The 26,973-nt window shown below is 51.4% G+C and overlaps 2 long non-coding RNA genes across 3 annotated transcripts; both read right to left on the reverse strand.

Annotated features, from left to right (window-relative positions):
* Nucleotides 1-2,236: 2,236 nt before the first annotated feature.
* LOC120375550 lies at nucleotides 2,237-17,026 on the reverse strand. Of its 2 annotated transcripts, XR_005586617.1 has the most exons (7): nucleotides 16,906-17,026; nucleotides 16,155-16,291; nucleotides 15,685-15,861; nucleotides 14,144-14,470; nucleotides 13,944-14,039; nucleotides 13,681-13,807; nucleotides 2,237-2,254 (listed from the first exon to the last, which is right to left on the reverse strand). It is a non-coding gene; the product is annotated as an uncharacterized LOC120375550 (long non-coding RNA). The 2 variants fall into 2 exon arrangements; XR_005586616.1 differs by lacking the exon at nucleotides 2,237-2,254 and having other exon boundaries at nucleotides 13,014-13,807.
* A 4,724-nt stretch (nucleotides 17,027-21,750) lies between these two features.
* Nucleotides 21,751-24,110, reverse strand: LOC120375555. The gene is made up of 3 exons (XR_005586626.1): nucleotides 23,899-24,110; nucleotides 22,779-23,622; nucleotides 21,751-22,537 (listed from the first exon to the last, which is right to left on the reverse strand). It is a non-coding gene; the product is annotated as an uncharacterized LOC120375555 (long non-coding RNA).
* Between the last annotated feature and the right edge of the window lie 2,863 nt (nucleotides 24,111-26,973).

A 26,973-nucleotide genomic window follows, 5' to 3' on the forward strand; every position in this document is an offset into this window, starting at 1 on the left:
TACGACCCCTAAGCCCCCGCTCTGGGACCCCTACAGCCTGGACAGAGGTACCTGTGCACCCCTGAACGCCATAAGCACACCCAGGACCCCTACAGCCAGGACGCAGGTATCTGAGCCCCCCACAACCCTCCTAAGGCCCCCGGGATCCCTCCACCCTGGAAATTGATATCTGTGCTCCCCCAAAACCTCCTGAGCACCCTGGGAGTCCTCCAGTCTGTACGTAGGTATCTGTGCCTCCTACAAACCCCCTGTTGCCGGCTCAAAGGGCCCGAGGAGGAGCAACAGCGGGGGTTCATTGCCCGGTGTGTGTCGCACTAATTAACACACCAGGGTGGAGAAGCAAACCAAGTTCATTTGAGCTCACAAAAGGTGCCAGGGAGAAAAAAGCATTCTCAAATCCTGCACACCCGCGCGCAGGCGGGGTCCCAGCATTTATACCCCCGTTGCTTTTCCCCCTTCCTCCCTCCTGCTTGCAACAGTTACACTTAACACTATAATGTAGCTTGTTAAATATGTGAATGAGACCAGTTCTATCTATCTATGGTCTTCACAGTACAGACTCAAGCAGATTTTCCTCCCCCTTCTCCCCCTCCTCGCCGCCGCTTTTTGCTGTTTCAAACTGTCTTGCAGCTGCAAGCTAAGACAGCTGACAGTTACACATTTTGCTTTCTGTTTGTTAGCATCTTAGGCTGGTTAAAGTTCACAGCATGGAAGAACTTTGGTTCACTCAGGCCCAAAGTCATAACTTTGGTTTACTTAGGCCTGGTGACACCAACAATTCCCCCCTTTGAGAATACTCAACAAACTTTTGGCGAGTTTTCTCAAACTTTAAAGACAAAAAGCAATGAAGCTCTGCAGAAATATGTACAACTGCTCTTTTGAGCTTAGTCACCCCCAACCCAGGAATGAATGCATGGACAAAAGAGTGGAACCTAGTTCATTTAACAACTAAGGGATCGGGGCACTGACTATAAATCACGTAGGTATACCAAGTGGTTTAATTTCCCAGATGTCTCGGTGAATAATTTAGTCTCATATGCATCCTCCCCATGGACCCAGCAGGATTCGGTATGTGGGAGCCACACCCACCCTAACCGGTCCATATGCTTGGAAGGAGCACTGTGAATGTCCACACTTTCATCCAGAAAGTGTCCAAGTATGTTTCCATGACCACAGATCAGATGGTTCCTGATGTGTCTGTAAGGGCAGTGGGCCAAGTCTGGTGCTCAAGATCACTCGGAATGGCCATCAGCTGGTCATTCAGGAAATCCTGAATTTCTAAACATACTAGATCCCACTGCAATGCCTTCCCAGTCTTAGTAATATTTAATACCATCTCTGTCAGTAACTTCTGGATCATAGAACTAAGGGTGGAAATGACATGTAACTCACCAACTCCAGCCTATACTTAAGATAGCTGAGCTTTAAAAATAAGGCTAGTGGCCTTTTTTAGTTGGCCCAATTTCTTATTCTTAATAGCCAAGAACATGATGTTCCAAATGGCTGCTGCACTATTGGCCCTAGCCCACAGGGATCTGGTTAATTCTCTTTCTTTCCAGAGGAAATAACCCAGGCCCTCTGTTGTGCTAATCTAATGGCAGTCCCTTGTGAGCAATTTGGGTATGTAGAAGTGATCTGAAAATCTGATACGGGCAATGTTATTTAAAGTCCAATTAGGGAGGCCAATACATGCTGAAGGATTTATCCAAAACACAGGGCGCAGCCTGTAGAATAAACCCCAAAATCCAATCAATACCACATTCCCAAGCAGGGGTCCCACAAATTTCTTCCTGCCAGTGTATAATTCTTTGTTTCTTCACCAGGGTCAGTTCTTAATGTCCTTTTTGGTCAGGAATTCCTGAACTTTGGCAATGTCAGTGGAGTGAGTGTTTCTTCTAGAAAAGTTCAAAGGCACAGTAGATCTGTCAGTGGACAAGGGAGAGGTTAAGCAGCAAGTCACCTTGTCCTTTTTCCCTCCTGTCCAGAATGCACAGTAAAACTAGAAAAAGCAATAGGCTAATCATCAGTAGGAGAATTCTCCTGAGATGGAGGGGTCTTTTTGCAGTGAGAATCCTGGGTCCAGGCAGTCAGTCTTTGGCACTTCACAGCGGTGTTGGTAGTCAGCAGGACTCAGTAAGGGCCTTTCCAGCATGGAGCCAAAGCAGTCTTTATTTGGTGGACCTTTACATTGATCCGGTCTCCTGGTTCCAAGGAGTGGCAGGGCTGCTAGGGTCTTCGGGTAGTGCTTCTTTACCTGTGAGAAAAGAAACCTAACACATTTCATTAGTGCCTGTCAGTGATTTGCAGACTTTACAGCTGCTTGGGCATATTCAAGCCCCCCTTTTTCTTGGTTGTTAGCCAAGTTTTAACTGTGAGGAGTGTCCTTGAATGGGGCCAGCGCCTTATCCTTAGACTGAGCATGCTAACTGAGAAAAAAATAGTTAACTTGTTCTTTTTCCTTTTCCCTTCTTGGCCCCCCCCCACCCCGTTTTTTTTTAACCTACAAAGGAAACTTTTACTTTTTACTTATACACCTTTTGTTAACAATCAACACATATACATTGCCGTTATACAGTACATTAGTCTTATTATTTAATGTATGCCACATATACCCTTCTACTAAAATAACCTTATTACAGAGCTTTGGAACAACACACCAGGACATGCACACCCACTTTGATGAGTTTATTCAATACAACCTCTAGTCCAATAGCTTCCCACCATCCCCAGCCCTCTGGCTAGAAATCTGAGGTAGCCAGAAGGATCCCATGTACAATATGGGGAGTGGGTTAACTTTCCATGTCCTTGCTTCCAAAGACTGTTATTAAAATTTGCATACTAACAATTTTTAATTAAAAGATTTGGCCAATGAAGTTTCTTTCTCTTACTTAAGGAAATGTACTAGACTTTAGTATATCACATTTTTCCTGATGTTTTGTTCAACTTTGTATTCTAAGTGTTTGGATACAAGTATCTGCATTCCAATCCAACCCTTCCACTTGATTTCAAACTGGACCATCCCATAAAAATATTAAACACAACAATTCTGGCCACGAGACAAACACCACAAGACAGAACATAGAACACAAAACATAAAATTTTTACTCTGTCCGTAAATGCATGGTACGTTGAATGCTGTTCAGCTGGCATTAGTTTTCTTTGATTATCTGAAAGACAAAAACAGAGGTCTACCCCTTCTGGGCAGTCAATCATTACCGTATTGTCCCGAGTATAGGCCGCACTTTTTTACCCTAATTTAAGTCTATAATCAGGCCTATAATCAGGAACTTGAAAAAAAACAATAAAAATACTTCAAATCCCAGCCGCGGCTGGGAATCAGAGTGCTCTGGGCTGCCCGCCACGGCGGGGAGCCCAGAGCCCTTTCAATCCCAGCCGCGGCGGGGAATCAGAGCGCTCTGGGCTGCCCTCCGCGACGGGGAGCCCAGAGCCCTTTAAATCCCAGCCGCGGCGGGGACTCAGAGGGCTCTGGGCTGCCCGCCGCGGCGGGCAGCCCAGAGCCCTTCAAATCCCAGCCGCGGCCGGGACTCAGAGGGCTCTGGGCTGCCCGCCGCGGCGGGGAGCCCAGAGCCCTTCAAATCCCAGCGGCCGGGACTCAGAGCGCTCTGGGCTGCCCGCCACGGCGGGGAGCCCAGAGCCCTTTCAATCCCAGCCGCGGCGGGGAATCAGAGCGCTCTGGGCTGCCCGCCGCGGCTGGGAGCCCAGAGCCTTTTAAATCCCAGCCACGCCGGGGACGCAGAGGGCTCTGGGCTGCCCGCCGCGGCGGGGAGCCCAGAGCCCTTCAAATCCCAGCCGCGCCGGGGAATCAGAGCGCTCTGGGCTGCCCGCCGCGGCGGGGAGCCCAGAGCCTTTTAAATCCCAGCCGCGGCGGGACTCAGAGGGCTCTGGGCTGCCCGCGCGGGAGCCCAGAGCCCTTCAAATCCCAGCCGCGGCGGGGACTCAGAGGGCTCTGGGCTGCCCGCGCGGGAGCCCAGAGCCTTTCAATCCCAGCCGCGCGGGAATCAGAGTGCTCTGGGCTGCCCGCCGCGGCTGGGAGCCCACAGCCGTTTAAATCCCAGACGCGCAGGGGAATAAGAGGGCTCTGGGCTGCCCGCGCGGGAGCCCAGAGCCTTCAAATCCCAGCCGCCGGGAATCAGAGCGCTCTGGGCTGGCCGCCGCGGCGGGGAGCCCAGAGCCTTTTAAATCCCAGCCGCGGCGGGGACTCAGAGGGCTCTGGGCTGCCCGCCGCGGCGGGGAGCCCAGAGGGCTTCAAATCCCAGCCGCGGCGGGGAATCAGAGCGCTCTGGGCTGCCCGCCGCGGTGGGGAGCCCAGAGCCCTTTAAAAAAAGTTAAAATTTTTTTTTTTTTAAAATAGCACCAAACTTTAAGGGTGCGGCTTATAATCAGGAGCGGCCTATACTCGGAACAATACGGTATTTAACTTTTACAATACAACAATAGTTTAGAGAGACTTATAAACAAGGTTTTCAAAATGTTTAAGAAGCTTAATTTTAAATTAAATTAAAATGTTGATCTTACGCCGCTGGCCCGCTCAACCCACTTCTGGTCTGGGGTTCTTTTCACCTAGGCCAGCAATGGGCTGAGCGAGGCCTGCGGTCAGGACCCCGGCTGGCAATAGTCAGGCAGCCAGAATCCTAGACTAGCAGCTGTCTGGGTGGGGCCACTGGCCGGGACCCTAGACGCGGCAGTGGGCTGAGCAGCTCAGCCTACTGCCGCTCAGGGGTTCCATCTGCGGGCTCCTGCCAGCTGACATCCCTGCTGCCAGACCCGCTCAGCTCGCTGCCAGTCTGGAGTCCTGGTCCTCTCCACATACAGCGGGTAGCTACCTTCTCCCTGGTTCTGGCCCATTCTCTTCCTTTCTCTGCACTGAGCTGAGAGTGGGAATGCACTGAGCACAGGATGAGGGTGAAGGGTCTAGCCAGGAGATAAAATGAGGGAGGGGGTCAGGATTGGAGCAGGAGGTTTGGGTGTGGGGCACTTACCTGGGCAGCTTCCATTTGGTGTGAGGGGTACAGGCGGGAATGTGTGTAGGGGTGTGTGCAGGAGCTCCCATTTGGTGCAGAGGCTGGGGGGGTGAATGGGGCTGTGGGAGGGTGCCAGAGTCAGGGCTGGAGTCATGGGTGGGGGTGAAGCATTCAGGCAGAAGGCTGGGTGTGTACGAGGGGGGCTCAGGGGAGGGGCCTGGGGGTGCGTGCAGAGCACAGGCCTGGTGTGTGTGCAGGACTCTGGGCAGAGGGCTGGGTGGGTGGGTGTGGGGACTCAGGGAACAGGGCTCCCCCCACTACTGCGGCCCCCAGCCAGCTCACCCACTCGGGGCCCCATGGCACACTGCACAACCGCAACTAGCGCCTGCGGCGAGAGAGTCCCTTCTGGCTGTGTCTGGAGGATCTGCCCCTGGCGGCGCATAACCCCGCAGTATGCAAGCTCCTCACCCCAGGGCTCTCTGGCCATCACCAATTCCCACGCGCCCGCACCTGCTATGTGCTCAGCACCACCGGGCCACTGAGCTCTCTGCTCCTCCCAACTCAAAAACAGCAGGTACCGAGCCCTGGCTGCAGCTGGGCGCCTCCTCCAGGGGACGCTCAGCAGCTGTCACTGCTGCTGCCAGCCTCTCCCGCCTCCACCATCCCTGCTCCCCCTTCCTGCCGCCGGGAGTCGGGTCCAGGTCCAGCAGCAAACCTGCTCCCCCGGAACACTGCCAATCCACCATGGCCAACTATACCACGTTGGCCCAGGTGAGCTGGCCACTCCACGCCCCCGGGGCAGGGCTCCTCGCCGGGTGAGGGGACACAGGAGCCCACGGCCAGGCCGCTGAGGTGGCTCCTCAGGGGGCGCAGGCTCTGCCCCTCACTGGCTGTATGTCCTTGGGACTCCGGCAGGCAGCAGTGTGCCATTAAAGATCTGCTCACAGGTTGCTGACCCTTGCACTATACCAATACTAAGTACATGGGTGGGGTGAGTCCCTTGGTTTGTCAAGGAAAGAAGGAAGTGGGTTATTTCCCTGACCGGTGTTCTCAATTACTCGACCTGGTACTCACAGTGTCAAACGGCACCGTGACGTCCACCATGAGAATCTTCTTCTTTTCCGTATCCATCACGATGTTGGGTCGCAGTTGGCTGTCCGTTCCGAGAATGGTGGGGTCGATGGTGAGCTTCCCCAGGGACGGCGGGATGGCTTTCACCACCCGGTTCTGGATGGTGCTGTAGCATTACCGGCAGGCTCCGGAGTAGTGCTGACATCCACACAGGATGTTGGGACAGGGTCTCATTGGAGTAGCCCCACTTCCTGCAGCACTTGTCCCAGCTGCCACAGCAGACGGCTCCATTGACCGGTAAGTGTGTGACAAAGTGGGGGATTTTCTTGTTTGGTTCCTTGTTTTTTCCAATGGTTTGCATGCAGAGGGCGTGTGACTCAGTTTCCCTGGGTGTTACTGGGTTAACGAGGTGAGGCCAGAGGAAGTTTGTTGTTACAGAGGACCAGCGAGGGAACTTGAGGCCCCAACTGATGGCCTGGAGAATGGATACCCAGCGACTGGCAACCCAGAGGCCCAGCTCAGGAGTCCCAACCGGTTCTAGCCAGTGGGAGGACAATAGGTCACTGGGGTCCTCTCTCCACAGCCCAACAGCCAGTTCCAGCCAGAAGGGGATGGAGGAGAGGAGAGGAGGCCCAGGTGACCCTGTTTACCTAGAGAGAAGACAATGGACAGAGGCAGGGCTTGGGGCCCGTGATATCAGATGCCCAGCTGGGAAGCAGGGGGGTTCAGGACTGGAGACACAGAGAGCAGGCAGAGCCCCCCTGGATGCAGGGGAGACTTGGATATGCTGGGCTGAGGGAGGCCAGGCCTGAGGCTCTGAGTTTCCTATGCTCGGTTCAAAAGCTCAATAAACCCTCCTGTTTTATGCTGGCTGAGTGTCACTCCGGGCTAGAGAACAAGCTTACATCAACCCCTTCGGGGGTGAGGAGGCCCTGGCCATCCAGAGCAAGTGGACTCCCTGAGGGGGCCCATAGCAAGAGACAGGTGTGCGAAGGCTCAGAGTGGTGCAGTTCCAGGAGGTGGAGGGGCTGAACACCCAAGAGAGAGTGGAACCCTGAGAAAGGCTGTCTCACTGAAGAGGGTTCCCCCCAGGGACCGCACAGGGACAAGAGTGGACACGACAGATCTGCATTCCCCCATATGGTATCACTTTTGCTCCATTAGGGAAATGCCTTAAGCATTTCCCTCGTAGAGCAACAGTGACACTAGGTGGGCACTCCAAGTAATACACAAACCTTTTCCCTTATGAAGAGACAGTGATAACAAAGCATTTCCCTCTGGCCAACTGTGGCACTCAGGGTGACATGTCAGAGTAATGCACATAGCATCAGACACACCTAGTCTTTAGCTGATGGCTTCTTGCCTGTTTCACTTGCAGCTTGTTGCTTCTTTTTAATGGACAGAGCATTTCTCTCAGAGCAACAGTGACACCGTGTGGCCACACAGGGTAATCCACAGAGCATTTCTCTCAGAGGAACAGTGTGACCCTGTCGCCACGCAGGATAATACACAGAACATTTCTCTCAGAGGAACAGTGACATCCTGTGTGACCACACAGGATAATGCAGAGAACATGTCTCAGAGCAACAGTGATACCGTGTGGCCACGCAGGGTAATGCACAGAGCATTTCTCAGAGCAACAGTGACACCGTGAAGCTACGCAGAATAATGCACAGAGCATTTCCTGCATGGAACAACAGTGACACCGTGTGGCCACACAGGGTAATGCACAGAGCATTTCCTGCATGGAACAATTGTGACACCGTGTGGCCACGCAAGATAATGCACAGAGCATTTCTCTCAGAGCAACAGTGACACCCTGTGGCCACGCAGGATAATGCACAGAGCATTTCTCTCAGAGCAACAGTGACACCCTGTGGCCACGCAGGATAATGCACAGAGCATTTCTCTCAGAGCAACAGTGACACCGTGTGGCCACACAGGATAATGCACAGAGCATTTCTCTCAGAGCAACAGTGACACCGTGTCGCCACGCAGGATAATGCACAGAGCGTTTCCTGCGTGGAACAACAGTGACACCGTGTCGCCACACAGGATAATGCACAGAGCGTTTCCTGCGTGGAACAACAGTGACACCCTGTGGCCACGCAGGATAATGCACAGAGCATTTCCTGCATGGAACAACAGTGACACCGTGTGGCCACATAGGGTAATGCACAGAGCGTTTCCTGCGTGGAACAACAGTGACACCCTGTGGCCACGCAAGATAATGCACAGAGCGTTTCCTGCATGGAACAACAGTGACACCCTGTCGCCACGCAGGATAATGCACAGAGCATTTCTCTCAGAGGAACAGTGACACCCTCTGTGGCCACGCAGAGTAATGCACAGAGCGTTTCCTGCATGGAACAACAGTGACACCGTGTGGCCACGCAGGATAACGCACAGGACATTTCCTGCATGGAACAGTGACACCCTGTGGCCACACAGGGTAATGCACAGAGCATTTGTCTCAGAGGAACAGAGACACAGTGTGGCCACGCAGGATAACGCACAGAGCATTTCCTGCATGGAAGAACAGTGACACCCTGTGGCCACGCAGGATAACGCACAGAGCATTTCTCTCAGAGGAACAGTGACACCCTGTCACCACGCAGGATAACGCACAGAGCATTTCTCTCCGAGGAACAGTGACACCCTCTGTGGCCACGCAGGGTAATGCACAGAGAGTTTCCTGCATGGAACAACAGTTACACTGTCTGGCCACACAGGGTAATGCACAGAGCATTTCCTGCATGGAACTACAGTGACACCGTGTGGCCACACAGGATAACGCACAGAGCATTTCCTGCATGGAACAACAGTGACACCGTGTCGCCATGCAGGATAATGCACACAGCATTTCTCTCAGAGGAACAGTGACACAGTGTGGCCACGCAGGATAATGCACAGAGCATTTCTCTCAGAGGAACAGTGACAACCTGTCGCCACGCAGGATAATGCACAGAGCATTTCCTGCATGGAACAGTGACACCGTGTGGCCACACAGGGTAATGCACAGAGCATTTCCTGCATGGAACAACAGTGACACCGTGTTGCCTCACAGGATAATGCACAGAGCATTTCTCTCACAGGAACAGTGACACCTGTTGCCACGCAGGATAATCCACAGAGCATTTCTCTCAGAGGAACAGTGACGCCCTGTCGCCACGCAGGATAAAGCACAGAGCATTTCCTGCATGGAACTACAGTGACACCCTGTGGCCACACAGGGTTATGCACAGAGCATTTCTCTCAGAGGAACAGTGACACCGTGTGGCCACGCAGGATAACAGAGCATTTCCTGCATGAAACAGTGACACCCTGTGGTCACAGAGGGTAATACACAGAGCATTTCTCTCAGGAAGAGTGACACCGTGTGGCCACGCAGGATACTGCACAGAGCATTTCTCTCAGAGGAACAGTGAAACCGTGTGGCCACGCAGGGTAATGCACAGAGCCTCTCTCAGAGGAACAGTGACACCGTGTGGCCACACAGGGTAATGCACAGAGCATTTCCTGCATGGAACAACAGTGACACCATGTGGCCACACAGGGTAACGCACAGAGTATTTCTCTCAGAGGAACAGTGACACCGTGTGGCCACGCAGGATAACGCACAGAGCATTTCCTGCATGGAACTAGAGTGACACCCTGTGGCCACGCAGGCTAATGCACAGAGCATTTCTCTCAGAGGAACAGTGACACCGTGTGGCCACGCAGGATAACGCACAGAGCATTTCCTGCATGGAACAACAGTGACACCCTGTGGCCACGCAGGATAACGCACAGAGCAATTCCTGCATGGAACAACAGTGACACCCTGTGGCCACGCAGGATAATGCACAGAGCATTTCCTGCATGGAACTACAGTGACACCGTGTCGCCACGCAGGATAATGCACAGAGCATTTCTCTCAGAGGAACAGTGACACAGCGTGGCCACGCAGGATAATGCACAGCATTTCTCTCAGAGGAAGAGTGACACCCTGTGGCCACACAGGGTAATGCACAGAGCATTTCCTGCATGGAACTACAGTGACACCGTGTGGCCACGCAGGATAATGCACAGAGCATTTCTCTCACAGGAACAGTGACACCGTGTGGCCACGCAGGATAATGCACAGAGCATTTCCTGCATGGAGCTACAGTGACACCGTGTGGCCACGCAGGATAATGCACAGAGCATTTCTCTCAGAGAAACAGTGACACCGTGTGGCCACACAGGGTAATGCACAGAGCATTTGTCTCAGAGGAACAGTGACACCGTGTGGCCACGCAGGATAATGCACAGAGCATTTCCTGCATGGAGCTACAGTGACACCGTGTGGCCACGCAGGATAATGCACAGAGCATTTCTCTCCGAGGAACAGTGACACCCTGTCGCCACGCAGGATAATGCACAGAGCATTTCTCTCCGAGGAACAGTGACACCCTCTGTGGCCACGCAGGGTAATGCACAGAGAGTTTCCTGCATGGAACTACAGTGACACCGTGTGGCCACACAGGGTAATGCACAGAGCATTTCTCTCAGAGGAACAGTGACACCGTGTGTGGCCACGCAGGATAATGCACAGAGCATTTCTCTCAGAGGAACAGTGACACCCTGTCGCCATGCAGGATAATGCACAGAGCATTTCCTGCATGGAACAGTGACACCGTGTGGCCACACAGGGTAATTCACAGAGCATTTCCTGCATGGAACAACAGTGACACCGTGTTGATTCACAGGATAATGCACAGAGCATTTCTCTCACAGGAACAGTGACACCTGTTGCCACGCAGGATAATCCACAGAGCATTTCTCTCAGAGGAACAGTGACACCCTGTCGCCACGCAGGATAACGCACAGAGCATTTCCTGCATGGAACAGTGACACCCTGTGGTCACACAGGGTAATACACAGAGCATTTCTCTCAGAGGAACAGTGAAACCGTGTGGCCACGCAGGGTAATGCACAGAGCCTCTCTCTCAGAGGAACAGTGACACCGTGTGACCACGCAGGATAATGCACAGAGCTTTTCCTGCATGGAACAGTGACACCCTGTGGCCACACAGGGTAATGCACAGAGCATTTCTCTCAGAGGAACAGTGACACCGTGTGGCCACGCAGGATAACGCACAGCATTTCTCTCAGAGGAAGAGTGACACCCTGTGGCCACACAGGGTAATGCACAGAGCATTTCCTGCATGGAACTATAGTGACACCGTGTGGCCACGCAGGATAATGCACAGAGCATTTCTCTCACAGGAACAGTGACACCGTGTGGCCACGCAGGATAATGCACAGAGCCTCTCTCTCAGAGGAACAGTGACACCCTGTGGCCACGCAGGATAATGCACAGAGCATTTCTCTCAGAGGAACAGTGACACCCTCTGTGGCCACGCAGAATAATGCACAGAGCGTTTCCTGCATGGAACAACAGTGACACCGTGTGGCCACACAGGGTAATGCACAGAGCATTTCCTGCATGGAACTACAGTGACACCCTGTGGCCACACAGGGTAATGCACAGAGCATTTCCTGCATGGAACTACAGTGACACCGTGTGGCCACGCAGGATAACGCACAGAGCATTTCCTGCATGGAACAACAGTGACACCCTGTGGCCACGCAGGACAATGCACAGAGCATTTCTCTCAGAGGAACAGTGACACAGTGCGGCCACGCAGGATAATGCACAGAGCTTCTCTCTCACAGGAACAGTGACACCTGTCGCCATGCAGGATAATGCACAGAGCATTTCTCTCAGAGGAACAGTGACACCCTGTGGCCACATATGATAATGCACAGAGCATTTCTCTCAGAGGAACAGTGACACCCTGTGGCCACACAGGATAATGCACAGAGCATTTCTCTCAGAGGAACAGTGGCACCCTGTGTGGCCACGCAGGATAATGCACAGAGCATTTCCTGCATGTAACAACAGTGACACCCTGTGGCCACGCAGGATAATGCACAGAGCATTTCTCTCAGAGGAACAGTGACACAGTGTGGCCACGCAGGATAATGCACAGAGCATTTCTCTCAGAGGAAGAGTAGACACCCTGTGGCCACACAGGGTAATGCACAGAGCATTTCCTGCATGGAACTACAGTGACACCGTGTGGCCACGCAGGATAATGCACAGAGCATTTCTCTCAGAGGAAGAGTAGACACCCTGTGGCCACACAGGGTAATGCACAGAGCATTTCCTGCATGGAACTACAGTGACACCCTGTGGCCACACAGGGTAATGCACAGAGCATTTCCTCCATGGAACAACAGTGACACCGTGTGGCCACACAGGGTAATGCACAGAGGATTTCTCTCAGAGGAACAGTGACACCGTGTGGCCACGCAGGATAATGCACAGAGCATTTCCTGCATGGAACTACAGTGACACCGTGTGGCCACGCAGGATAATGCACAGAGCATTTCTCTCAGAGGAACAGTGACACCGTGTGGCCACGCAGGATAATGCACAGAGCCTCTCGCTCAGAGGAACAGTGACACCCTGTGGCCACACAGGGTAATGCACAGAGCATTTCCTGCATGGAACAACAGTGACACCGTGTGGCCACGCAGGATAATGCACAGAGCATCTCTCAGAGGAACAGTGACACTGTGTGGCCACGCAGGATAATGCACAGAGCGTTTCCTGCATGGAACAACAGTGACACCGTGTGGCCATGCAGGATAATGCACAGAGCATCTCTCAGAGGAACAGTGACACCGTGTGGCCACGCAGGATAATACACAGCGCATTTCCTGCATGGAACTACAGTGACACCGTGTGGCCACACAGGGTAATGCACAGAGCATTTCTCTCACAGGAACAGTGACACCCTGTGGCCACACAGGGTAATGCACAGAGCATTTCCTGCATGGAACAACAGTGACACCCTGTGGCCACACAGGGTAATGCACAGAGCATTTCCTGCATGGAACAACAGTGACACCGTGTGGCCACGCAGGATAATGCACAGAGCATTTCTCAGAGGAACAATGACACCGTGTGGCCACGCAGGGTACTCACAAAATATTTCCCTCATGGAGCAAGAGTGACACTGGATGCTGTGATACAGCAGGGCCAGAGAGCAGCAGGAGGGTTGTAGATGGGAGATATAAAAGCCCTACGATTATCGAGGCTATATTCCCTGTGGACTAGGGAAAGGTTACTACAGTGTAAGTGGAGAACCTAGACCCAATTAAGGCCCCAACAAAGACCTAATACAATTCCCTTTCTGACTGAAGCAGGGGTGAGTAGAGTTTAGAGGATTTTTACTATTCTCTAGAGGACTAGAGGAAAAAACTCTGCCCAAGCAAAGCAGAGAGACTCCCCTGGCACATAGGACTGAGGGAAACGCTACCCAAGGAGGAGACGCTAAGCTGCCTGGAAAGCAGAAGGGGCTAGAGACACTATCCCTGCTCATCCTGACTAACAGACATTGATGGACTGACCCTCCATGGATTTGCCTAGTTCTTTTTTTAACCCCATTTTTGTCTTGGCCTTCACAACATTTTCTGGTGAGGAGTTCCAGCCCTAATCCCACAGAGCCCCGTACCCAATGAGGAAGCACACGGCCTGTGAAGAGAACTACATCGAGTACAGATGAGGAATTCCAAGCACTGACAGCTTACTCACAGCCAGTTTGGTGAGAGGCAGAATGCTGAGGACTGTTAACGTCTCCTTACAAGGATGTCCAGGCAGCTCAGGTCCACTTCTGCCACCTTCTCCTCTGGCTAGGGCTCCTGGACAATGCCTCTGCACACTAATGAAGCCAAGCAAGAACTATCACTATACAGACCTCTATTAATGTCCCCATCCCTGCCTCCCTCTCCCAACCCATCTACATCTGCCCAACTCAATGAACAGAGACTCAGTCAACACAGAGTGACTAAACTCACGCCCACTGCCTTGCAGGATTTTCATCCCCTCCGACTTCTTCCTGGCTCCCGAGCCATAGCTTGTGGGGATACACACCGAACTCGCCTGCCCGTGTCCTACAAAGTTAGACAGCACAAGGAAAGTGAAGGACAGAGAGAGAGTGTGCTGGCCAACACAGTAGGGAAGAGAGAGAAGCACAGAAGGCAGGCAAGCAACTCACCATCTGGAGTCATCCTCTGCTCCTGGCCATAGAAATAAGCAGCTCCTGAAAATGGGGACCTTGTCTCCCTTATAATCACAGCTAGTCAGGAACCTTTTCTTACAAATTCAGCCACAGCTGACAGGGTCTCCCCACCTGGAGTCAGAGGGGCCGTGAGCAGAACCCTCAGCAAAACAGACACTTATCTCACTGACAGCGGTGTCTGCTCAGCACCCAGCTGAACAGCTCTTGCCTGGCATGAACAATGCTCACAGGCTCACCGCTCTCGCTCACTTTCCATCGCATGAGGACGATAGAATCTGACGTGTGACTTCATTTCCCTTGGCACTAAACGCAGCAGAGGGGAGAAGAACAAAGTAAATTAGCATCTGTCTGCAATGTCGATTAGTCTCTTCATTTCACAGCTCATGTATCCCATGGCTCCGCCCTCAACTACTTCACATCTGCAACTAAAAGGGATCCATTGTAATTGCACCCAAAATAGTCACTTTGCTCAATAGACTCTTGTCCCTTCCCCAGCCTTAATCCCAAAGAGCCTCGTACCCAACTGTGACCAAGTGGGAATGTTCTGAATGTTTTCTCTGAATACTGTGTGGGTGCCTCAGTTTCCCCCACGCCTTTCTTAAATATCTAGGTGTGGGGGATCAGGGTATATGATTTTTGCAGAGCTTAGAGGGCTCCTGTGATACTGTCTGCATAGAGAATGGCCGGCAGCAGCTAACAGTCATCGTGAATGGCAGGAAGCCGGGGGTGCAGGGCCTTGTCACCCCCAAACTCCGTGACACCAATGAGGAAGCACACTTCCTGTGAAGAGAACTACAGCGAGTACAGGTAAGAAATTACTGGCTGTGAGTAAGAGGTCACTGCTTTCAAAGTCGGAGGCAGAAAGCTCAGACTGTTCATGTCTCCTTAGAAGTATGTTCAGGCTGAGCAGGTCCACCTCTGGCAAGGGCTTCTGGACAATTCCTCTGCAAAAGCAGCTGGAAAAGCCATGCATGAGCCATCACTACACACATCTCTATTGGTGCTTGAAATCTTGCCCTCATCCCTGCCTCCCTCTTCCATCCTATCTACATCAGCCCCACTCGATGAACAGAGACCGGGTTAACACCGACAGTCACCGCTCTGCTCTCATGCCCATTACTCTGCATTATGGGCATGCCCTCCTACTTCTTCATGGCTCCTGATACATAGGCCATGGGGATGCACTCCGAGGACGCCTGCCTGTGTGCTAAGAAGGAAGACAGCACAAGGAGAGGCAAGGAGAGAGAGAGAGAGAGAGACAGAGAGAGAGAGAATGAATGAATGAATGAATATGAATGTTGGCCAAAACAGTACAGAAGAAAGAGAAACATGGGAGGATGGCAAGCAACTTTCCACCTGCAGTCTTCCTCCAGGATCTAACCTTCTGCTGCAGAGGACACTGCTACTGGCCAGAGAACTGACCAGCCCCTGACAATGGGGACCTCTCTCCCTCATAACGACAGCTACTCAGGAACCTTTTCTTACAAACCCAGCCCCAGCTAATGGGGTGTCCCTACCTGAAGGAGCAGAACCCTCAGCAAAAGAGATACTATCACTGAGATAAGTAACAGCTGTCCTGCTCCCAGATGGACGGCTGCTGCCTGGCACCACCAACGCTCGCCATCTCGTCACTCTCACTCGTTTTCCATCACGAGGGCTGTAGACTCTCACACGTGACATCTTTTTCCTTGGCACTAAAACCAGGGGATAAAACAAGTAAGTTACCAGCTCAGTCAGCAACGTCTCGTAGGCTCTTCTTTTCGCCTCTCCTGCACAGCGGGGCTCCACCCTCAACCATCTTCCCATTACACCTTTAGGACTACAAGTAGAAAGCAGCCCTTTCAACACCACCCAACAGAGTCATTGTGCACAGCAGACTCTGGCCCCTCCCCAGCCTTAATCCCACAGAGCCCCGTACCCAACAAGGAACCATATGGTCTGTGAAGTAAACTACAGCAAGTACAGATGAGGAATTGAAAGCACTGACCGCTTACTCACTGCCATTTAAGCGGGAGGCAGAAAGCTGGGAACTATTCTTGTCTCCTCAGAAGGATGTCCAGGCTTCTCAGGTCCACTTCTGCATATTCTCGTCCGGCAAGGGCTCCTGGATGATTCCTCTGCAAACTAATAAAGTCAAGCAAAAAAAATCACTACACACAGCACTACTGGTGCATTTAATCTTGCCCTCATTCCTGCCTCCCTCTCACATCCCATCTACATCCACTCGACTCCATGAACAGAGACTGAGTCAACATCCACAGACACCGCTCCACTCTAGCGCCCAATACCCTGCATGATTTTCATCCCCTCCTATTTGTTCATAGCTCCCGAGATCTAGCCTGTGGGGATGCACACCTAGCACTCGTATCCGTGTCCTATGAAGGGAGACGGCACAAGAAGAAGCAAGGACAGAGACAGTGAGAGACAGTGTGTGTTGGCCAACACATTAGAGGAGAGAGAGAGAAAGAAAAAAACACGGGTCGGAGTCAAGAAACTCACGAGCTGGAGTCATCCCCCTGGATCTAACCTTCTGCTGCAGAGGACACACCCCTCCTGGCCAGAGAAATGACCACCCCCTGAAAATGGGGACCTTGTCTCCTTCATAACCACTAGTTAAGAACCTTTTCTTTCAAACCCAGACCTTGCTAATCTTACAAACCCAGACCTTGCTAAGGGGGCGTCCCTACCAGGAGCTGAGCCGTGAGCAGAGCAATCACCAAACCAGACATTTATCTCACCGACAGTGGCCTCTGCTCGGCTCCCAGATGGACGGCTCTTTCCTGGCATGAACAATGCTCACAGGCTCGCTGCTCTCACTCACTTTCCATCGCACGAGGGCAGTAGACTCTGACATGTGACTGCTGGGTTTAGTACCAAGGAAGAAGTAAAGGGAAGAAAAAAAAAAAATTACCATCTCCGTCTGCAATGTCACATAGTCTCTTCATCTCACATCTCCCGTATCCCACAGCTCTGCCCTCAACCCATCTCCCATTACTACTTTACAGCTGCAACTAGAAGAAACCCATTTTAACTGCACCCAAAATAGTCACTTTGCTCAGGAGACTCTTGTCCCTTCCCCAGCCTTAATCCCAATGACGAAGCACACGGCCTATGAAGGAAACAAGAGTCAGTACAGACAAGGAATTGAAAACACTGACTTCTTACTCATAGCCAGTTGTTCAGAAGGCAGAAAGCTGAGGACTATTCATGTCTCGTTAGAAGGATGTCCAGGCAGTTCAGGTCCACTTCTGACAGCTTCTTCTCCAGCTGAGACTCCTGGACAATTCCTCTGCAAACTACTAAAGGCAAGCAAGAACTATCACTACACCAGTGGTTCTCAACCTTTTGTACTGATGGTCCCTTTTACATAGCAAGCTTCTGAGTGTGACCCTCCCCTTATAAATTAAAAACACTTTTTGTACATTCAACACCATTATAAATGCTGGAAGCAAAGTGATGTTTACAATGGAGGATGACATTTCACAACCCCCCAAATAACAACCTTGCGGCCCCGACGGGACCTAAACCCCAGTTTGAGAACTCCTGCACTACATAGAGCCCAATTAAGGCCCTCTTCCCTGCGTCACTTTCGATCTGTCTTAGCCCCGCAACACCAACAGTCACCGCTCCAGTCTCGCACCGACTGCCCTGCATGATTTTCGTCCCCTCCTACTTCTTTATGGCTCCCAAGACACAACCTGTGGGGATGCACACCTAGCTCGCCTGCCGATATCCTAAGAAGGGAGACAGCACAAGGAAAGGCAAGGACAGATTGAGAAAGAGTGTTGGCCAACACACTAAAGAGAGAGACACACGAGAGGAAGGCAAGCAATTCACCACCTGGACTCATTCTCCTAGATGCAACCTTCTGCTGCGTAGGACACACTGCTCCTGGCCAGAAAACTGAGCAGCCCCTAAAAATGGGCATCTTCTCTCTCTCTCAAAACCACAGCTAGTCAGGAACCTTTTCTTACAAACAGCCTCAGCAAACGGGGCATCCCTTTCAGGAGCAAGGTGGGCCGTGAGCAGAGCAATCACCAAAACAGACACTTATCTCATTGACAGTGATGAAAAAGCAGTCCAACTGGGAATGGACCAGTCAAGGCATCAGTAATTCTCACAGTCCCATCACTCTCGCTCGCTTTCCATCGCATGAGGGCAGTAGACTCTGACTTGTCACTTCTTTTCCCTTGGTACTAAATCCAGCGGAAAAACAAGTCAGTCACCATCTCAATTGGCAATGTTGGGGAGCCGCTTCTTCTTGCCTCTCCCACGTGGTGGGGCTCTGCCCTGAACCCTCCTCCCATCACGCCTTTAGGACTACAAGTAGAAAGCACTCCTTGCAGCGACACCTGAAATAGTCACTCTGCACAGATGACTCTGGTCAGACACACCAAACCTGTGGGGAAAACACATAGAAATTGTGCTTCTTTTTGGCTTGTAACTTATTGCTTTTGTAGCTTTTTGCTTCCAGCAAGCACGGACACGGAGGAGCAAAGGGGAGGGCTAGTTGAGGTGCACAGCGGGCCCACCACAGTCCCAGACTGCACCCCAGGGGAGATCTAGTCATTGAGTGTTGGGCTTCTTCGGGATTGGCATGTTTTGGCCGTGTTTTCAAATGGGTTTATCTTGATTTTTGGCTTATTGTCAAAGTCGGGGGTGCTTATTTCCCCAGTGAAAGTTAGCAATTGTGACTCTGGTCCCTTCCCCAGCCTTAATTCCAAAGAGCCCCACACCCAACAAGGAAGCAAACAAAGTGTGAAGAAAATCACAGCAAGTACAGATGAGGAATTCCAAGCACTGACCACTTACCCACAGCCAGTTATGAACAGTCCTCAGCTTTCTGCCTCGTGCATGTCTCCTTAGAAGAACGTCCAGGCTCCTCAGGCCCACGTCTGCCAATTTCTCCTCCAGCTGCTGCTCCTGGACAATTCCTCTACAAGTGCAGCAAATAAGCCAAGCAAGAGCCCTCACTACAAAAAATTCAATTGGTGCGTGAAATCTTGCCCTCATCCCTGCCTCCCACATCAGCCCCACTAGAGCAGAGACTCAGTCAACACCCACAGTCACCGCTTCACTCTAACGCCCACTGCCCTGCATCTTTTCGGTCCCCTACTTGTTCATAGCTCACAAGACCTCGCCTGTGGGGATGCACACGTAACATCTTCGTGTCCTACGAAGGGAGTCAGCACAAGAGGAGGCAAGGACAGAGAGAGAGAGAGAGAGAGAGAGAGAGAAAGGCAGACAGTGTGTGTTGGCCAACACATTAGAGGAGAGAGAGAAAAAAACATGGGAGGGAGTCAAGAAACACCAGCTGGAGTCATCCCCCTGGATCTAATATGCTGCGGAGGACACACTGGTCCTAGCCAGAGACATGAGCAGCCCCTGAAAACGGCGACATCGTCTCCCTTGTAACCACAACTAGTCAGGAACCTTTTCTTACAAACCCAGCCCCAGCTTACGGGGCATCCCTACCGGGAGCAAGATGGGCCTTGAGCAGAGCAATCACCAAAGACGACACTTATCTCATTGAGAGTGGTGACGGTTCCACTCCCAGATGGACGCCTTCTACGTTGCATCAACAACGCTTGCAGACTCATCGCTCTTGCTCTCTTTCCATTGCACGAGGGCAGTAGACTCTGGCCTGTGATTTTTCTCTTGCTACTAAACCCAGCACAAGGGGGAAAAACAAATCAGTTACCCTTTCAGTCAGCAACTTTGGGTAGGCTCTTATTTTCCCCTCCCGCACACAGTGGGGCTCCGCCCTCAACCCTATTCCCATTACACCAGTAGGACTACAATAGAAAGCACCCCTTGCAATGACACCCGAAATAGTCACTTTGCACAGCAGACTCTGGTCACACACACCAAATCTCAAGGGGGAAAATAAAACATAGAAATCAGGCTTGTTTTTGGCCTGTAGCTTATTGCTCGTTGTGGCTTGCTGCTTCCGGCAAGCAGGGGCAAAGCGGGGAGAGAGTCAGGGGTGCACAGCGGACCCACCACAGTCCCAGACTGCACGCCAGGAGAGATCTAGTCATTGAGTGTTGGGGTTCTTAGGAATTGGCTTGTTTTGGCCTTATTGGAAATAGGATTAGCTTGATTTTTGGAATATTGTGAATTCAGGGTTCTTATTTACCCAGTGAAAGTTGGCAAGTATGACTCTGGTCTCTTCCCCAGCCTTGATCCCACAGTGCCCCATACCAAACAAGGAAGGAAATGGCCTATGAAGAAAATTACAGTGAGTACAGATGAGGAATTCCAAGCACTCACCGCTTACTCACAGCCAGTTAGGCACAAGGCAGAAACCTGCGGACTGTTGAGGTCTCCTTAGAAGGATGTCCAGGCTGCTCACGTCCACTTCTGCATATTCTTATCCGGCGAGGGCTCCTGGATGATTCCTCTGCAAACTAATAAAGTCATTTAAGTACCATCACTACACACAGCACTACTGGTGCATTTAATCTTGCCCTCATCCCTGCCTCCCTCTCCCATCCCATCTACATCTGCTCGACTCGATGATCAGAGACTGAGTCAACATCCACAGACACCGCTCCACTCTAGCGCCCACTGCCCCGCATGATTTTCATCTTCTCCTGTTTGTTCATAGCTCCGAGATCTAGCCTGTGGGGATGCACACCTAGCACTTCTATCCGTGTCCTATGACGGGAGACAGCACAAGCAGCAGCAAGGACAGAGTGAGAGACAGAGTGTGTGTTGGCCAACAGAGAGAGAGAGAGAGAGAGAGAGAGAGAGAGAGAAAAAAAACACATAGGAGGGAGTCAAGAAATTCACGAGCTGGAGTCATCCCCCTGGATCCAACCTTCTGCTGCAGAGGACACACCCCTCCTGGCCAGAGAAATGACCAGCCCCTGAAAATGGGGACCTTGTCTCCTTCATAACCACTAGTTAGGAACCTTTTCTTACAAACCCAGACCTTGCTAATGGGGCGTCCCTACCAGGAGCTGAGCCGTGAGCAGAGCAATCACCAAAGCAGACACTTATCTCAGTGACAGTGGCCTCTGCTCAACTCCCAGATGGACGGCTCTTGCCTGGTATGAACAATGCTCACAGGTTCGCTGCTCTCACTCACTTTCCATCGCATGAGGGCAGTAGACTCTGACGTGTGACTTTTTCCTTGGTACTAAAGCCAGCAGAAGGGGAAAAAACGAACAAGTTACCATCTCCGTCAGCCATGTCATGTAGTCTCTTAATTTCCTATCTCCCGTATCCCACAGCTGTGCCTTCAACCCATCCTCCATTACTACTTTACACCTGCAACTAGAAGTTACTTTGCTTAGGAGACTCTTGTCCCTTCCCCAGCCTTAATACCAGAGTCCCCTGGCGCCGGTCACCCTGTAGGGGTTTTTGTTTTGTTTTTCCCCTGCTTTGCGGGCCGTCTCGTTTCTCCCCCGCCCCCTCTTTGCCGCTCCAGCCACGCCATGTCCCCTCCACCAGCTTTGTCACTCCAGCTGCGCCATTTTTTCCCCTTTTGCCGCTCCGGTGGCCCCGCCTGAGCCGGCCCTGCCTCTAAAGAAAACTACAGTGAGTAGAGGTGAGGAATTGAAAGCACTGACCTCTTACTCACAGACAGTTGTGCAGAATTCAGAAATCTGAGGACTGTTCATGTCTCCTTAGAAGGATGTTCAGGCAGCTCAGCTTCACTTCTGCCACCCTCTCTTCCGGCTAAGGCTCTTGGACGATTCCTCTGTAAACTAACAAAGCCAACCAAGAACAACCACTACACAGAGCTCTATGAATGCCCTCATCCCTGCCTCCCTCTCCCATTCCATCTACATCCGCCCTACTTGATGAACAGAGATGCAGTTAACACCGATAGTCACCACTCCAGCATGATTCTCGTCCCCTCTTACTTCATGGATCCAGGAGACCTAGCCTGTGGGGATGCACACCTAGCACCCCTGCCTGTGTGCTATGAAGGGAGACAGCAGAAGGAGAGAGAGAAAGAAAGTGTTGGCCAACACTAGAGAAGGGAGCGAGAGAGAGAATCATGGGAGCAAGGCAAGCAACTCACCACCTGGTGTCATCCTCCTGGATCCAATCTTCTGCTGAGGAGGGAACACAGCTACTGGACACAGAAATGAGGACCTTGTCTCCCTCATAACCAAAGCTAGTGAGGAACATTTTCTTATAAATCCAGCCCCAGCTGATGGGGTGTCCCTACCTGGAGCCAGGTGGGCCGTGAGCAGAACCCTCAGCAAAAAACAGACACTTATCTCAGTGACAGTGGCAGCTGTTCCGCTCCCAGATGGACGGCTCTTGCCTGGCATGAACAATGCTCGAGGTCTCGTTGCTCTCGCTCGCTTTCCAACGCATGAGGGCCGTAAACTGACTTCTTTTCACTTGGTACTAAACCCAGCATAAGGGGGGAAAAACAAGTAAGTTACCATCTCAGTAGGCAATGTCTCATCGGCTCTTCTTTTCCCCTCTCCCACATGGTGGAGCTCCGCCCTCAACTCTTTCCATCACACCTTTAGCACTACAATGAAAAATGAGACCGTTGCACCTGCACTTAAAATAGTCACGAACCCAACAAGGAAGCACATGGCCTTATGACAGCAAGTACAGCGAAGGAATTCAAAGTACATACCGCTTACTGACAGCCAATTATGCAAGAGACAAAGCTGAGGACTGTTCGTGTCTGCTTAAAAGGATGTCCAAGCTGCTCTGGTCCACTTCTGTCTCTTCCTTCTCCAGCTAGGGCTCCTGGACAATTCCTCTGCCACAACAGCTGCAAAAACCAATCATGAGCCATCACTACACAGAGCTCTAACGGTGCTTGAAATCTTGCCCTCAATCCTGCCTCCCTCTTCCATTCCGTCTGCATTGGCCCCACTTGATGAACAGAGACCGAGTTAACAGCAACAGTCACTGCTCCACTCACACTCACTCCCCTGCATTTTCTTGCTCTCCTACTTTGCCATACTTCCCCAAGACCTGGCCTCTGGGGACACACAGCTAGCTCACCTGCCTGTGTGCAATGAAGTGAAACAGCAGAAAAAGAGGCAAGGACAGACTGACAGAGTGTGTTGGCCAACACTAGAGAAGAGAGAGAGAGAGAAAAACACAGGAGGAAGACAAGTTACTCGCCACCTGGAACCTACCTTTTCTGCAGAGGACACATCGCTTGTAAGCAGAGAAATGAGCAGCCCCTGAAAATGGGGACCTTGTCTCCTTCAGAACCACACCTAGTCACGAATATTTTGTTACAAACCCAGTCCCAGCTAATGGGGCGTTTGTATCTGGATTCAGGTGGGCAGTGAGCAGAGCAATCACCAAAACAGATACTTATCTCATTGACAGTGGCGGCTGCTCTGCTCCCAGCTGGACGGCTCTTGCCTGGCATCCAAAATGCTTGCGATCTCGTCGCTCTCACTCGCTTTCCGTAACACGAGGTGAGCCGACGCTGACCCTCCACTTTTTTTCTCTTGGTCCTGAACCCAGCACAAGGGGGTGGAGGAGAAACAAATGAGTTAGCATCTCAGTTGGCAACATCACATAAGTTCTTCTCCCATTTACCGCACCCCAGACCTCCACCCATAACCCTTCTTCTGTTACACCTTCAGGACCACAACTAGAAAGCAGCCTGTTGCACGTACACTCAAAACAGCCACTCTGCATAGGAGACTTGTGCCTTTCCCTCCTCTTAACCCCACAGAGCCATGTAACGAGAACACATGAGGAATTCGAAGCACCAACCGCTTACTCACAGCCAGTTATGTGGAAGGCAGAAAGCTGAGGACTGTTAATCTGTGCTTAGAAGGATGTCCAGGCTGCCCAGGTCCGCGTCTGCTAGTTTCTCCTCCTGCTGCTGCTCCCCGATGATTTCTCTGCAAGTGCAGCAAATAAGCCAAGCAAGAGCCATCGCTACACAAAAGACAATTGATGTGTGAAATCTTGCTCTCATCCCTGCCTCCCTCTCCCATCCCATCCCCACCAGAGCAGAGACTCAATCAACACCCACAGTCACCCGCTCCACTCTAGCGCCCACTGCCCTGCATCATTTCGGTCCCCTACTTGTTCATAGCTCACAAGACCTAGCCTGTGGGGATGCACACCTAACACACCTGCCCGTGTCCTACAATGGGAGACAGCACAAGGAGAGGCAAGGACAGAGAGAGAGAGAGAGAGACACAGACAGACTGACAGACAGTGTTGGCCAACACAGAGGAGAGAGAAAGAAATGTGGGAGGAAGTCAAGAAACTCAACAGCTGGAGTCCTCCTCCATCCAACCTTCTGCTGCGTAGGACACTGTTTGTGGACAGAGAAAAGACCAGCCCCTAAAAATGGGGACCTTGTCTCCCTCGTAACCACAGCAGGTCAGGAATCTTTTCCTACAAACCGAGCCCCAGCTAATGACAAGTCTCAGCCTGGAAGCAGGTGGGCCGTTACCTGAGTCCTCCCCAAACCAGACACTTATCTCACTGATGGTGACGGCTGCTCCACTCCCAGGTCGACGTCATCGACAACGCTTGTGGTCTCACGGCTCTTGGTGCTTTCCATCTCACAACGGGGGTGGGCTCTTACCCTTCACTTCTTTCTCCGTGGTACTAAGCACAACAGAAGAGGGAAAAGTATCAGAGGGGTAGCCGTGTTAGTCTGGTTCTGTAGAAGCAGCAAAGAATCCTATGGCACCTTATAGACTAGCAGACGTTTTGCAGCATGAGCTTTCGTGGGTGAATACCCACTTCTTCGGATGCAAGAAGTGGAAATTTCCAGGGGCAGGTGTGTATATATAAGCAAGCAAGAAGCAAGCTAGAGATAACGAGGTTAGATCCATCAGGGAGGATGAGGCCCTGTTCCAGCAGCTGAGGTGTGAAAACCAAGGGAGGAGAAACTGGTTCTGTAATTGGCAAGCCATTCACAGTCTGTTTAGTCCTAAGCTGATGGTGTTAAATTTGCAGATGAACTGGAGCTCAGCAGTTTCTCTTTGAAGTCTGGTCCTAAAGTTTTTTTGCTGTAGGATGGCCACCTTAAAATCTGCTATTGTGTGGCCAGGGAGGTTGAAGTGTTCTCCTACAGGTTTTTGTATATTGCCATTCCTAATGTCTGATTTGTGTCCATTTATCCTTTTCCTTAGAGACTGTCCAGTTTGGCCGATGTACATAGCAGAGGGGCATTGCTGGCATATATTACATTGGTGGACGTGCAGGTGAATGAACCGGTGATGGTGTGGCTGATCTGGTTTGCTGATCCTACAGCAAAAAAACTTTAGGACCAGACTTCAAAGAGAAACTGCTGAGCTCCAGTTCATCTGCAAATTTAACACCATCAGTTTAGGACTAAACAAAGACTGTGAATGGCTTGCCAATTACAGAACCAGTTTCTCCTCCCTTGGTTTTCACACCTCAGCTGCTGGAACAGGGCCTCATCCTCCCTGATTGATCTAACCTCGTTATCTCTAGCTTGCTTCTTGCTTGCTTATATATACACACCTGCCCCTGGAAATTTCCACTGCTTGCATCCGAAGAAGTGGGTATTCACCCACGAAAGCTCATGCTGCAAAACGTCTGTTAGTCTATAAGGTGCCACAGGATTCTTTGCTGCTTCAAGAGGGAAAAATAGAAGTTATCATCAGAATCTGCAGTGTTGTGTAGGTGGTTGTTCTCCCGTCTCCCATTACACCTTCATGACTCCATGGAGCTATAAAGAATCCCCTAGCTACCACCTGAGCTGGAACAAGAGCTGTACCAGGGAAAGAATTGTGCCCAAGCCTGGATGGGGTCCAGTCTGAGGAAAAAAACTTACTGAAGCATCTCTGAGGGTGAGATTATCTGTGTTCAGTTTGATTAGACATAGATTTGCGCTTTTTAATTTGCTTGGTGACTCACTTTGTTCTGTCTGTTACTATTTGGAACCACTTAAATCCTACTTTCCGTATTGATAAAATCACTTTTTACTTATAAATTGCTCATCCTCTATGACAGTGATAGAGAGAGATGCACAGCTTTTGCCCCCCCTCCAGATTAACTCAGGGTAGTTAACCTGGAGGGGGGCAAACAGCTGTGCATCTCTCTCTATCAGTGTTATAGAGGATGAGCAATTTATGAGTTTACTCCCTATAAGCTTTATGCAGGGTAAAACGGATTTATTTGTGTTTGTACACCATTGGGAGTTGGGCATCTGAGTGCTAAAGACAAGCACACTTCTGTGAGCTGTTTTCAGGTAAACCTGCAGCTTTGGGGCAAGTAATTCAGACCCTGGGTCTATGTTGGAGCAGATGGGAGTATCTGGCTCAGCAAGAGGGTGCTGGAGTCCTGAGCTAGCAGGGAAAGCAGGGGCAGAGGTAGACTTGACACATCAGTTGGCAGCTCCCAGGGGGGTGTCTGTGATCCAACCCATCACAGGGGCTGTCACTGCCCCAAGTTCTATTGGTGTGTGAGACGCCGCCCTCCCTCTCCCTCTCCCACCCACCGTACATCAGCCCCACTTGATGAACAGAGTCAGAGTCAACTCCCACAGTCACCCCCACCACTACCAATGGAGGATCTAGTACCCATCACGCTTCTCTTCCTCCTGCCAATGCCCCAGTGGGATGCAGGCTCTCCAGCCCTAGACTGTGAGCATCCACCATTGCCCATGTTCTATGCAAGGAGAGAGACAGAAAAAGAGTGCGCACTTGTTGGCCAACATATGAGAGCAGAGATACGCATACAGGAAGGAGGCAAACTCAGCACCTGTAGTCACCTTCCTGGCTCTCCACAGAGAGTTATCGCACTTTGGGAAGACTCCATAGCACCTGACAATTCCTTGAGAGGGCACAAAGGATTCCCCCGAGCTTATC

The sequence above is a fragment of the Mauremys reevesii genome, linkage group 12 (genome assembly GCF_016161935.1).
Source record: "Mauremys reevesii isolate NIE-2019 linkage group 12, ASM1616193v1, whole genome shotgun sequence".
NCBI lineage: Eukaryota > Metazoa > Chordata > Testudines > Geoemydidae > Mauremys > Mauremys reevesii.